Here is a 14,588-nt window from a genome sequence, read left to right as displayed (position 1 = left end):
TCAATGATGACTCCGATGATGAAGCATTAAAAGCTCTTTCTAATCTCCTTCCTACTTTTGATCAAAAGATTTTTTTTGAGTCATCTAGAGATGAGAATTCGTAGGATGTGATCTTCTCTTACTAGGAGTGATCGATTTCATGTTGACCTACTCATAACCTTCATACACACTCCACCATATCCAGAACATCCCGTATATATCTTAATACCATACCTAAATATGAACCAAAATATGGGTTCATGTGCATAAGATTCCATGGTGATCTCAAGTCTAAGGTGTTGGGAATAGTATTCCAAAGCCCATCGTCAGCCTGTTGACAGTGTGCTCTTTTTGTATTAGTATATCAATTATAAATAAATAAAAGTTATTTTGATATTTTTCATCACAAATTGTTTCATCTTCTAATGAACTCCTATGTTGTGGTAAAGTCTTTAGGACTATTTAGACTCGACAAAGGAGGATTTATCGTTTAGTCCTTAAACCTGTTCGTGACCAAATGATATGTTGTTACCAAGGACGACAACGTTTATCAAGCATAGGTCGTTGTGTGCCATATGGGTTGGTTTTCCTCTTAACCAAAGAGTGTGGAGACACTAGTATGGCATACAAGTGAGATGTAAGGGTACATCTACACTGAACGTGATCGATTTTGGAGCCATTTCTGCTGTCAAGATTTGCTCCGATGGGATATGGGTATAAATATCCTCCGACCTGAGACTGCACTGTAACTTGCAAGCAACTCACTGCACTTAGGCACTATACTACCTGAATTTCTAATTCAGTGACGGAAGGATGTTGGGTGTAGTCAAGTACTTGACTTGTCGGTGTGTGTGTCAAGATGGGATTGACCACTCCAGTTCAGGACTGTGTACAGTCGTGTTTCAATTTAGCAAAATCTTGGCCAGAGTAGTCCTAATGAGGAGTCACAGGACTATTTGAGTTGAGCATGATTCGGATGATCTAATCAGGGTTGACAGTTTAACCCTAAGTCATCCTAAACACAGGGCTCAAAAGGGATGAATTATACAGTAACCATATTCACGTAGATTTTGACTGTTCGATTGTGACTATTCAACCTATCCGGACATCGGGTACCATTGCTAGATGATCACTTTGATTAGTACAGGAATTGATTCCTATGCTACCAGCTTAGGTTCGAACCTGCGGAGTCACACACATTAGAGGTTCCTATCTGATCTGATGGCTGATGAAGAGTCCTAATGCTCGTGGACTATGAGTCCTACATGTCTGAACTCTGTGATCGAGAATCAGGATTCTCTGATCATGAGTCCCACATATTTTGGGCACCGGGGTCAAGAGTCCCACTGGTTTGGGACTCTTCGATCAAGGTTTCATATCAATGGACTTTGATACCCGATTGCCCATCAGATTTGGACTCAATATTTATGAGAGGTTAAATTAATATTTGATTGCTAATTAACTCAATTTGATTGAGTAATTATTTTTGGATCAAGTCCAAATGAATTGGATTCAGTTGGGTTTGACCCGATTAGGTTAAGTGTTGACCTAATCGTCGAAGTGGTTTGATCCCTGATTTGATCAGGGATTGGGCTTAGTCAATTCCTAATTTGATTAGGATTTTATTGAGCCTAATTAAGCCTAATTAAGTTGGATTTAATTTAATCTAATTGTGCTTAATCTATTTTGATTAGGTTGGCTCAATTAGGTTCAAACCACCTTGACTTTTCTCCCTGCGCCACCTCACTTCTTCAGCGCCCATTTGAATTCACGAGAAGTAACTTCTCATGAATTTTCTCTCACATAGAAGGCATCTCACGCCCACACTTGTGCGCCAAATTTTGGATAAACTTGATTTGTTAGCCATTCAAATTCAAAGGGTGTTTGAATTTAAATGGATAACTTATCCCTTGCGCCTTCTTGCCTTATCCATCTTATGCGCCACTAATCATACACGAGAAAGAGTTTCTCGTGAAAACTCTCCATGCACAAAGAAGCCACGCCTCCTCTCTTCTCACGTGTAGAGTGGATAGGAATGAGTTGGTTGGCATTTGAAATCAAATTCGATTTGAATTCAAATGAGCAACCACTTATCTTTATCCTCTCACGTGGTAAAAACGCTGCAAAGACATGATCTTGCATTGTTTTAAAAAGGAGATAAGAGAGGGTGTGCAATAGATGATCAGAAAAAAAAAGGGTAGTGTGAGAGAGGTTTCTGGCGTGAGAAAAGAAAAGAAAAGAAGAGAAAAGGAGAGAGAAGTGGGCGCACTTTTTTCTTCTGTACCCTAGGGTTTTGGCTTAGGGTTCGGGAAGTGAGAACGTGAGCTACGAGTGTCGTGAGCCCACCAAACTTTAGGGAGAGCATCATCAACTTTTTTACCATCTTTGCTAACAATCCAGAGCATCTGAGGAGTCAGCAGATATCGATCGAAGGAGTTCGATCAACATCGGTCATCAAAAAGGTACAGTCACGAACTAGCATTCGTGAGGAGTCGATCAGATCGAAAGCTTTATGTGGATGATCCACAGAGGTCTGACATACTATGTGGCTGCATTGCGATGATCAGATCCTCCTGACGGTGATCAGATTGCGGCGATCAACTACCCGCACAAAGGTAATATGTTCTGAACACGTAACAGTAAATTGTTTACTATAGAAATTTGAATTTCAAATTCAAATGCATGCATGCTATATATCATATTTAGATTCTAGTGTAGGATAAATATATATTAATTAATTAGATTAATTAATAATTTCCACTGTAAAATAGTAATTTTGAAAAAGTTTTAAAATTATCATTTTACCCTACACTAAAAATTCACTTCAAAAGGTATCAGAGCCAGGTTCTAAAATATGATATATATATTTGCATACGTAGATTAAGTTGTAATCTAAAAGTTTAAATTTGAAATTTGAATTTTGAAAGTTGTTCGAAATTCAAAATTCAAAAATTTGAAATTCAAATTTTGAATTTTGAAATTTAAATTTGAAATTTAAAATTCAAAATTCAAAAATTTAAATTCAAAATTTGAAATTTAAAATTTGGTTGAAATTTCAAATTTGAAATTCAAATTTTAAAATTCAAATTTTGAAATTCAAAAATTTAAAATTTGAAATTTGTTTGAAATTTGAAATTCAAAATTTAAAATTTGAAATTTAAATTTAAATTTTGAAATTGGTATATTTAGATATACTTGATCCAAGTAGCAAGTAATCTAATTGGGTTGATTGCCATGGTCGTTCGGTCATAGGAGAAAAGTAGGGTTTAAAGGCCCTCTCCTCTCATTTGATGGGGTTCTCCTATGGCGGTAGGGGTGCCGCTGCAATTATATCTCATGCAGATGAAGCAGCGAAAGGACTTAATTGTAAAGGTTCAATTATAAAATTTATCATGAATATGTTAGATTAGATCTAAAGAATATTCATGATTTATTTTGATTGAGTTATTTTTGTTATGTAATTAGCAATAGGATTGCTATTTATGAAATGTGTTGATCTATTTATGAAATGAGTCAACATATTTGGTGAACAGAAAATAAAACCTTTCAAATTTGAAAATTATTTTCAAAATGCCAAACCCTGACCCATCAGCTCAAATACTTAATTAAAAGAATTAAGTATAGTCAAGTTGGTTTAGAATTGTGAATTAAGACCTAAGACAATTGCATAAACTTGTGGGTCAATGGGTTAGATGGATTAGGTCCATAATTGGATTAGACCTAAGGTTAGCTTAAAGAAATGGACTAAATTAGAGTAATTGGTCAAATCTAATCAAAAGTTGAATTAGATTAGATCAAGGACACTCTAGACTCAACTCCAATAGTTGTAGTTGAATGGGTCCATGTCTTTAACTAGACCAAGATGGACTTAATTCATGGCTACGCGGTGGAACCCTATTTACTAAGTTGATCAAATTAAAACTAATGAACCGGTTGGTGTCTAAGGTAAGTTCGGCAGTTTGACAAGTGGTTCTTAAGTGGGAGCTACTCGCATTGATTTGATCTCTAACGAATTAATGGTATATCCCCACCACTGATCTCACTTACCTGGCCAACCTGGTGAGTTAAGTTTTGATTAGATCACTTGGTGATTAGGGCTCACCCATGTCATTAGGTAAATCAGTATGACTGATTTAGGTGCTCCTAACGCCAGCTTTAATTAAATTCTTTTAATCTGACTTGGTAAAGTCAGTGGGAGGATTGAAATTGGCTAGTTAATTCTTCTCTTCTATCCTTTAATAAAATCTTCAAAATTATTAGGTCCCTAAAATGATTAAGTTATAGTGATAACTAAGTCATAGCCTCCCATTAAGTGAGTGATAATGAGTCCATTAGTTTAATAATCACTGGAGGCCCAAAGGCCTGGTGCTTATTGACTAATGGAATTATCATTCATAATATGATAATTTGGTTGAGTCTTTCTGATAGTGGTCAGGTTGGTCGGCCAAAGTTGGACCTGATCATTTATTGATCTGATTCACCAAATCAAGTCATGTTAATGGTTGACCTAACCAGATCTTTTCAGTGGAGGCCAAAGCCTACTGATTAGGTTCTGGGGCAAAATTTATTACTAGAAGTTGTTTAGAGAAACAACTGGTTATAAACCTACCCATAGATGCATATGGGTTGACCAACCAAAGTTGAGCTCGTGTGTAGTCTGTATGGATTCTAGTACCCACTAAGGAATTAAAGTAATTCTTCGAATTGGAGGTTGAGGCTACCAGTTCGTAAAAATATTGGGAGAAACTTTAGATGAAAGTCCAAGTCTTTAGTATTAATAATTTATATACTAATAGAGGTCTGATTTTCTTTTATGCAGCTATGGCCACTACTCTGTCGCTCCGGTCATTATTGGATAATGACTAGCTCATGGGATCTAATTTTGATAGCTGGTATCAAAAATTAAAAATCATCCTTGAGCATAAGCGGATCCTTTATGTAGTAACGGATCCGGCACTTGAGGAGCCAGCCCCAAACGCTAGAGGGACGGTCCGAGACACTTACCAAAAGTGGCTCAATGATCGCACCACCGTTCGATGCATAATGCTGCGGCAATGAATGATGAGTTCAGCTGCAGGTTTGAGAACGCCCAGCCGCAGGAGATGCTTCAAATGTTGACCGACTCCTTTGGCATGCCTGACGATGTTGAAAGGCACAAAACTAGTTGTGCCATTTTCAATGCTTGGATAAGGGATGGGACCTCAGTCACCGATCATGTACTGTACATGATCGAAATGATTGAGCGCCTAAGTAAACTGGGCTTTCCCTTGCACGAGCAGCTCGGTAAAGATGCGATCCTTAATTCTTTGCCCAAGTCCTTCCTCCCCTTCCTTACTCATTTTCGAATGACAAAGCCTGCAGTGAACTACCACGGCTTGTTGGGTTGCTGAAGAACTTTGAGAAGGACCACCAGCTCCATAAAGAGTCGGTAAATATTGTGGGAGGGTCTTCTTCTCGTCGTCGACCCTTTAAGAAAGGGAAGAAGAACAAGAAGAAGAAGAATAAGAAGGTGCAGTCGCATGCTAGGACATCTGCACAGGGTCAAACCAAGAAGGCAAGCCCAACCAAAGCCAGGCGGAGTGCTTCTTTTGCAAGAAGCAGGGGCACTGGAAGAGGAACTGTCCTCTATACATTGCCTCCCTGGACCTGAACAGGCCGAAGAAGAAGCAAGGTAATTATATGATAACACCTTGCAACTTTTTTATTTGTGATACTACTGCCTGGATATTGGATACGGAAGCTCTTATTATATTTGCAATTCGATGCAGGGTCTGCAGGTCAGTAGGAGATTTGATGTCGGTGAGAGGTTCCTAAACATTGGAGATGGAAGCAAAGTTTCAATTCTAGCTTTAGGAATTATGAACCTTATAATCAATTCTCGTAATGTAATTCTGAGTGAATATCACTATTGTCCAAGCTTTTTATTAAATATTATTTCTGTAGGCCTTTTGGCCATGTACGATTATGAATTTTTAATAAAAAAAAATATTTACAATATCATTTTGAATGGTGTTACAATATTTGTTAGATAAATAAATAATAGAATTTACTTTCTATCACAGCCTGTTAATGTGGTTCAAACCTCCGATAAATGCCCTAGAATAGATAATGTGTCAGAAGTCTACCTTTGGCACTGTAGGCTAGGTCATATCAATAAGAACAGGATAAACAGGTTGGCTCAAGAAGAAATTCTTGAAGTTGGTGATTGTGAATCACTTCCAACCTGTGAGTCCTGTCTTCTTGGAAGATGACCAAGTCACCTTTTACTGAAAAAGATGAGAGAGCCAGTGAACTCTTGGGTCTGGTACATTCTGATGTATGTGGACCCATGAGCTCAAGTGCAAGAGATGGATATTTCTACTTCATAACCTTTACAGACGACCTGTCGAGGTATGGGTATGTCTACTTAATGAAGCATAAGTTGGAGTCGTTTGAAATGTTCAAACTATTTTGAAATGAGGTAGAAAAACAAACTAAAAAGTATATTAAAACTCTTCGATTGATTGAGGAGGTGAATACCTTTCCAATGATTTTCTGACATATCTTGAGGAGAATGGAATTCTCTCTCAGTGGACACCTCCTGAAACACCACAGCATAATGGTGTGTCTGAAAGGAGGAATCGGACCTTGTTGGACATGGTTCGATCTAAGATGGAGTTTGCTGGCTTGTCGATCTCCTTCTGGGGATATGCGCTCGAATCGACTTGTTACCTTCTAAATAGGGTTTCGAGTAAGTCTGTAACCAAAACACCATATGAGATATGGATAGGACGTAAGTCAATACTCTCGTACCTTAGGGTTTGGGGGTGTCCGACTTATGTTAAACATTTAATTACAGACAAGCTTGGACCTAAGTCTGACAAGTATAATTTCATAGGGTACCCAAAAGAGACCAAAGAGTATTATTTCTATCTAGCTGATGAGCAAAAGGTATTTGTCAGCCTTAAGGCAATCTTTTTAGAAAAAAAGTTCCTTGGTGAAGGGACTGTTGCCTCTAAGGTTAAACTTGAGGAAGTTCGGCAGGTGGAAAAACTGACACAAGTAGCTGAACCTGAATTGGATTTGGTTAGATCAAATCTGGAGCCCATTATTTCTGCACCCTTAAGGCGATCTGGTAGAGTACCACGTCAACCGGACAAATACTATGGTTTCTTGGTCCGAAACGACGATCCTGTCGAACTTGATGAAAATGATGAGGATCCGATCACCTACATGGATGCAATGCAGAGACCTGACTCTGAGAAATGGCTAGAGGCCATGAAATCCAAATGGAGTCCATGAAGGTCAACGATGTGTGGACATTGGTTGACCCACCCGAAGGAGTAAAACCCATAAGGTGTAAGTGGGTGTTCAAGAGGAAGAGGGGCACAGACAAAAAGGTGGAGACCTATAAAGCCTGTCTGGTTGCTAAGGGATATCGTCAACGTTATGGTATAGACTATGACGAGACGTTTTCTCCTATGGAATGCTCAAATCTATTCGGATTATGCTTGCGATAGCTATCCATCTGGACTATGAAATCTGACAGATGGATGTGAAGACAGCTTTCCTAAACGGAGAGCTGGACGAAGATGTGTATACGATACAACCTGAAGGGTTCACATCCACAGATGAGTCTAAGGTGTGCAGGCTACAAAAGTCCATTTAAGCAGGCATCCCAAAGTTAAAACATACATTTTGATAAGACGATCAAGACGTATGGCTTCGTTAAGAACGGAGAAGAGCCCTACATTTATAAGTGGGCTAATAGTCCAGTAGTGATATTTCTTGTATTGTATGTGGATGACATTCTCTTAATTGGGAATGATGTCCCTGCATTACAAGGAATAAAGATTTGGCTGTCGTCACAATTCTCCATGAAGGATCTGGAAGAAGTTTCCTACATCCTAGGGATGAGGATCTATAGGGATAGATCTAAAAGGTTGCTTGGCTTATCCCAGTCTACGTACATTGATACTATGCTGAAGAGGTTCAGCATGGAGAATTTCAAGAAAGGCGATACTGATAGGCCATGAAATTTCTCTCTCGAAGAGGGATTGTCCGACAACACCTCAAGAGAGAGAGCGTATGGGTAGAATTTTATATGCTTCGGCAGTGGGATCTATCATGTATGCCATGACATGTACACGACCAGATGTGGCATACTCACTAGAGGTAGTGAGTAGATACCAATCTGATCCAGGAGAGAATCACTGGAAGGTTGTTAAAACCATCTTGAAGTATTTAAGAAATACTAAGGACCAGTGGCTTGTTTATGATGAATCGGACTTGAAACTTATAGGGTTTACAGACTCTAGTTTCCAGTCTAATCACGATGACAGCAAGAGTGTGTCGGGATTTATTTTTACCCTTAATGGTGGGGCTGTCTGCTGGAAAAGTTCCAAGCAGCACATTGTGGCTGATTCAGTTTGCGAGGTGGAGTATGTCGCTGCATCAGATGCTGCCAAAGAAGCGGTGTGGCTGAGAAAATTCATCATCGAGCTCGGAGTAGCACTGTAACATCCGGCCCATTGGGCTTTAAACCCAGCCAAAAAAAAAAAAAAGAAGAAGACTCCTGCAGGGAGTCTTCTTCTCCCGACTGGCTCCTAATCGAAGTCGTAAACCTCATCGGAGAGGAGTCAAACTCCTCTCCTCCGGTTCTATTTAAAGGGGAGACCCTTCTCCCTTCTTCCTACCAAAGAATCCTGGAGCGAAACGGTGAAGATCGTCGGAAATCGCTCGCAGAAACCGTCACTGTGCCCACTGCAATTCCTCGTCGGAGAGGTCGCCGGAGCTCGAGGAAAGCATGTGGTTCTCTTCCTCTTTTCTCTCCCTTCTTTTCCGTACCGATGTGCACGCTCGTCGGTGATCGAAGTCGTTGGATTTTGTCGTGGGAGAGGTTTTGATTTTTTTTTGATTTTCGAATGTCGGTGGTCGTCGCCGGCCACCGATTTGGGACCCTTGGGATGGCGGTGCGCTCTCCTCCGGCTACCGACCATTCCTGTGCCGGTCGATCGCCGGTCGGCCAACCGTATGAGGGGACCATTCGGTCCCCTATTTTATTTTTTTTTCACCCAGGGAGGCCACGGGAAGAAGTAGAAGAAGGAAGAAAAAAGAAAAAGAAAAGGAAAAAGAAAAAGAAAAGGAAAAAGGAAAAAGAAAAGAAAAAAAAAGAAAAGAAAAAGGAAAAGGAAAAGAAAAGAAAAAATAAATAAATAAATAAATAACAAAATAAAAATGAGAGAGAGTTTCTCTCTCTTCTCTCTCTTCTTTCAGTCTGAACCCTTACTTTCTCTCTCTAGAATTGGACTTTTTCTCTCTACTTTCTCTCTCTAGAATTTTCTCTCTCTATATTATTTCTCTCTCTTGATAGATTTCTCTCTCCAAAGTTATCCTTTTAAGATTAGCGTAATGAAAGGCTTCATTTTGATGATTTTGATCGAGTTTAGGGAAGAGTCTGATTCTAAGTGAGGTTTTGATTTAGGATTTATTTAGATTTAATTTTAAATTAAAATTAATATAAAAATATAATTTTGGATAATAGGCACTGAAGAATCTCTTAGAAGTTAGTCGATCTATTCATTCAGTGCTCTGTGAAAGGTAAGTAATGAGTCATCTTCTCGAAATATTTATATTTATTCTGAAAATAAATAATTATTCTCTGAAATTATGCATGATTTATGAAATTATGTTTTGAAAGAAAAATGATTTTGAAATATTATGGTACATCGATTATGCACATGTTCAGTGAAAAATTATGATATATTATGATACAAAAGTATTTTGATATAGATCGGATTTATGCTCTCAGCCTAACTATGTTTCAGTGGACCCCGCCAATGAGGATTATACGTTGGTACTCAGTGGACCCTGCCAGTGGGGGTTATGCACTGGTATTTAGTGGACCCTGCCAGTGGGGGTTATGCACTGGTGTTTGTGGACCCTGTCAATGGGGGTTGTGCGCTGGTATTCAGTGGACCCCGCCAATGGAGGTTAAACATTGGTCATAGTCGAGGCTGTTGAGTTACGAGTGTTTTGAATCGAATCGGATTTATGATTATATTATATGTGAATATTTGAAAAGATTGGATTTGTATAAAATCAGCATGAAATATATTTTATGTTTATTTGAAGCATTGTTCTTGAAAATTATATAATATCTGAAATATCTAGTTGAGATATTTGTTACTTACTGGGCTGTCTAGCTCATTACCTTTCTTTCTATTTTTCAGATTCAGATAATTAATTACGAGCGTGGGAAGAAATATTGGGACAGAGCTTTTAGAGGCGAGATTTAGTATTGTCAACTTCATTGAACTTAGATCTATTATTTTATTTATAGTAAAATTTTATTGGATGTAAGATATTTGATTTAATTACTTGAATTAAAGTTGAATAATAATTGTTGGGTATAAAAGTGACCACTGTCGAAGTCCTCAGCAGGATCGACTGCTTGACCACTCCGCCTGGACTCCTACGGGAGACGGGCTCCGTCACCGACAATTTCAACAGCAGGAAGATTTCACCCGGACTCCTACAGGAGCCGGGCTTCGTCCTCGACTCCAACAGATGAAGACAGGCTCCGCCCGGACTCCTACGGGAGCCGGACTCCGCCGACGACATCAACAGTGGGTAGACTCCGCCCGGACTCCCACGGGAGCCGGGCTCCGTCCTCAACTTTAACTGCTGGTAAGCACTGTCCGGACTCCTACGGGAGCCAGACTTCGCCTTTAACCTTGATTGCAGGAAGACTCCGCCCGGACTCCTACGGGAGCCGGGCTCCGTCCACGACTCCAACGGCTACATACAGGCTCCGCCCGGACTCCTACGGAGCCGGACTCCGCCGACGACATCAACAGTGGGTAGACTCAACCCGGACTCCTACGGGAGCCGGGCTCCGTCCTCAACTTTAACCGCTGGTAAGCACTGTCCGGACTCCTACGGGAGCCGGACTTCGCCTTTAACCTTGAATTGCAGAAGACTCCGCCCGGACACCTGCGGGAGCCGGGCTCCGTCCACGACTCCAACGGCTACATACAGGCTCCGCCCGGACTCCTACGGGAGCCGGACTCCACCGACGACATCAAAGGGGGTAGACTCCGCCGGACTCCTACGGGAGCCGGGCTCCGTCCTCAACTTTAACCGCTGGTAAGCACTGTCCGGACTCCTACGGGAGCCGGACTTCGCCTTTAACCTTGATTGCAGGAAGACTCCGCCCGGACTCCTACGGGAGCCGGGCTCCGTCCACGACTCCAACGGCTACATACATTCTCCGCCCGGACTCCTACGGGAGCCGGACTCCGCCGACGACATCAACAGTGGGTAGACTCCGCCGGACTCCTACGGGAGCCGGGCTCCGTCCTCAACTTTAACTGCTGGTAAGCACTGTCCGGACTCCTACGGGAGCCGGACTTCGCCTTTAACCTTGATTGCAGGAAGACTTCACCCGGACTCCTACGGGAGCCGGGCTTCGTCCTCGACTCCAACAGATGAAGACAGACTTCATCCGGACTCCTACGGGAGCCGGACTCCCCGACGACTTCAACAGCAGTAAGCACTATCCGGACTCCTATGGGAGCCGGACTTCGCCATCAGCCCCAAGCTTCGACCGATGGACCTGCATCCCCAAGCTGTATCAACGGCCATGATTCTGCTCCACTCACTGCGGCAGACCCTATGCGACCCCATTATCCTCTGACAGGCTGTATCAACGGCCATGATTCTGCTCCACTCACTGCGGCAGACCCCACGTGACTCCATTACTACCTGACAGGCCACGATAAACGGCCCCGATCCTGCTCCACCTCCTGCGACGGATATCGCATGATTCTCCCATCCGCTGGCAAAACGCGGCAGCAAACGCCGCCCCACTTCCCGCGGCAGATTCCACGTGGCACGCCCCAGCGATGGCCACGGGTCTACTCCACTACTCTTCGCAGCAAATCCCGCCTGACTCTCGGCGGCCCACTACCAGGCGGTTACAAACTCGCCATCCATCCGTTACCTCCTCCGCCTATAAAAAGGAGGACCCAATACGTTATTTTATAAGCTCATTTCTTATCTCAAAACTCTGCTAAATTTCTGTTCGAGCACTCCATTCTTGTTGAGGCAGAGAACTGACTTGAGCGTCGGAGGATCTTGCCGGAGCAACCCCACCTCCAGTTTAGACTTCCTTTGCAGGTCCCGGTGGTGACCGCGACTTCCCCGACTCCAGCTTATCCGGCGCCATCAGATTTTTGCACCAACAGGATTGGCCTAGAAGGAGGGCTGTGTCTTCGCAGTACCCTTGTTCTTAAAGGAGCGTTGAACGGAGCCGCCCCGATCGTCTCCTCGGCATCCACTCCTTGTCCCCTCCTCACGAGATCCATACCCGATGCCTCCGCGTAAGGCGTCCACACGACGGTCCACGGCCTCCGCGGCCAGATCTCAGGCTCCGGCCTCCCCTCCTGTTTCTCAACCTCCTCCTCCTCCTCCTCCGGCAGCGGTGGTCGGCGCGGAGCAGTTTGACCTGCTGGCGCAGCAGGTCAGAGGCCTCGTCGAAGCCGTGCAAGCAATGCAGCAGCAGCAGCCGCAGGCGTCGGCACACCCGGAAAGGACGTCGCCGGAATGTCAGAACCCGGTGGCAGGACGGACCACCTGGGCCAGCCACCCCGTCCTTCCTGGGAAGACGGACCCAAGGGTGGAGAGCCCTCAATCGGACCACGACTCCACCCCGGGAAGATCCCTGCCCCCGTTCTGCTAGAGGACCCTCGAGACTCGAAGTCGAGAGGATTTCCTGGATCGGAGGCTCCAGGAGATGAACCGGTGGATTGAAGAACTCCGCCATGTGCCCCCCGCTTATGGTGAGGATATTTGTACTGACCCTCCCTTCTCCTAGATGATAATGCAGGAACCGATCCCGCCGAACTTCAAGCTTCCCCAGTTCGAAAGCTACGACGGGACTTCGGACCCGGTTGATCATTTGGAGGCCTTCCGGACGATGATGCTGCTTCACGGTGCTCCTGACGCCATCCTTTGCCGGGCTTTCCCGTCTACTTTGAAGGGAGCAGCGAGAAACTGGTACTCGGCTTTGAAACCGGGTACCATCTTTTCCTTCGATCAAATGAGCCACCAATTCGTGGCCCATTTTGTCAGCAGCCGGCGCCCCCGGAAGGGTTCGGAGTCCCTCATCAACATCAAGCAGAGGGAAGGAGAGTCCATACGGGCCTATATCAACCACTTCAACATCGCGGCATTGGAAGTCCGGAACTTGGACCAATCAGTGGCCATGGCCGCCCTAAAGGGCGGCCTCCAGAAGAATGATCTGTTGTTTTCCCTAGAGAAGAAGTATCCCAGGGTTTTTGCCGATTTACTGGCTCGGGCTGAGGGATACGCCCGAGCGGAAGAAGCCTTCAGGATGAAGGATGAAGAGACGGCGAGGGAACGACAGGCAGGAGATTCGAGTAAACCCGCCGTTGAGAAAAAGCCAAAGGAAGTCCGGCTGCGCTCTCGATCCCCTCCCGGGCGTAAGCGCGCCCATACTCCACCTGGGGCACGCAGGCAAAGAAGCCCGGAACGTGGGGTTCGGCGGGGTTCCCCACCGGGAAGATTCCGCAACTACGCCCCCTCAACGTCTCGAAGGCCCAAGTATTAATGGAGGTCAGGGAGCAGCTCCCTAGGCCGGAGAGGATGCGCACACACCCCGGGAAGCGCAACCCCAACAAATTTTGCCTCTACCACCGCGACCACGACCACGACACAGAGGAATGCATCCAGCTCCAGGATGAAATCGAGGAGCTCATTCGGTGAGGTCGACTCGACAGATTCATCCGCCGCAGGCCAGAGGGTAGAGGAGACCGGCCAAGAACCCTTCCACAGCCTGAACCACCAAGAAGGGAGGAGCAACCCGGGGACCGGCCTTCCATCGGGACTATCGACTCGATCACCGGAGGGCCTTAAGAGGAGCGGGCTACCCGCGACCGTGAGGCTCGGAACACCTGTAAATGTATCACTTACACCTTGAATCTACATTTCTTTCTACTTAACGTACTCTTCCCACCTGGCGTGGATTTAGTATGACTGGATATGACCCCTTCAAAAATGAAGTTATGTCAGGAACAGGAGGAGAACCTCGCCCTGACAGGATCAAAGTCAAAGGCCCGGTTCTTTTAGACCGGAAGGGGGAGAGGCCTTACAACGCCCTAATGTGCCCCCACAGCCATGTCAGGAACAGGAGGAGGACCTCGTCCTGACATGAGCAATTCAAAGGCCTGGTTCTTTTAGACCAGATGGGGGGAGAGGCCTTACAATGCCCGAATGTGCCCCCACAGCCATGTCAGGACAGGAGGAGAACCTCGTCCTGACATGAGCAAAGTCAAAGGCCCGTTCTTTTAGACCGGATGGGGGGAGAGGCCTTACAATGCCCTAATGTGCCCCCACAGCCATGTCAGGAACAGGAGGAGAACCTCGTCCTGACATGAGCAAAGTCGAAGGCCCGGTTCTTTTAAGACCGGATGGGGGGAGAGGCCTTACAACGCCCTAACGCGCCCCCACGGCCAAGCCGGGAACGGAAGGAAAACCCCACCCTGGCTCAAGGGGAAGGCCCGGACTCCTACGGGAGCCGGGTTCCATCCACAACACCAGGAAGACTT

The sequence above is a fragment of the Elaeis guineensis genome, chromosome 4 (genome assembly GCF_000442705.2).
Source record: "Elaeis guineensis isolate ETL-2024a chromosome 4, EG11, whole genome shotgun sequence".
Taxonomy (NCBI): domain Eukaryota; kingdom Viridiplantae; phylum Streptophyta; class Magnoliopsida; order Arecales; family Arecaceae; genus Elaeis; species Elaeis guineensis.
This window is presented reverse-complemented; position numbering follows the sequence as displayed.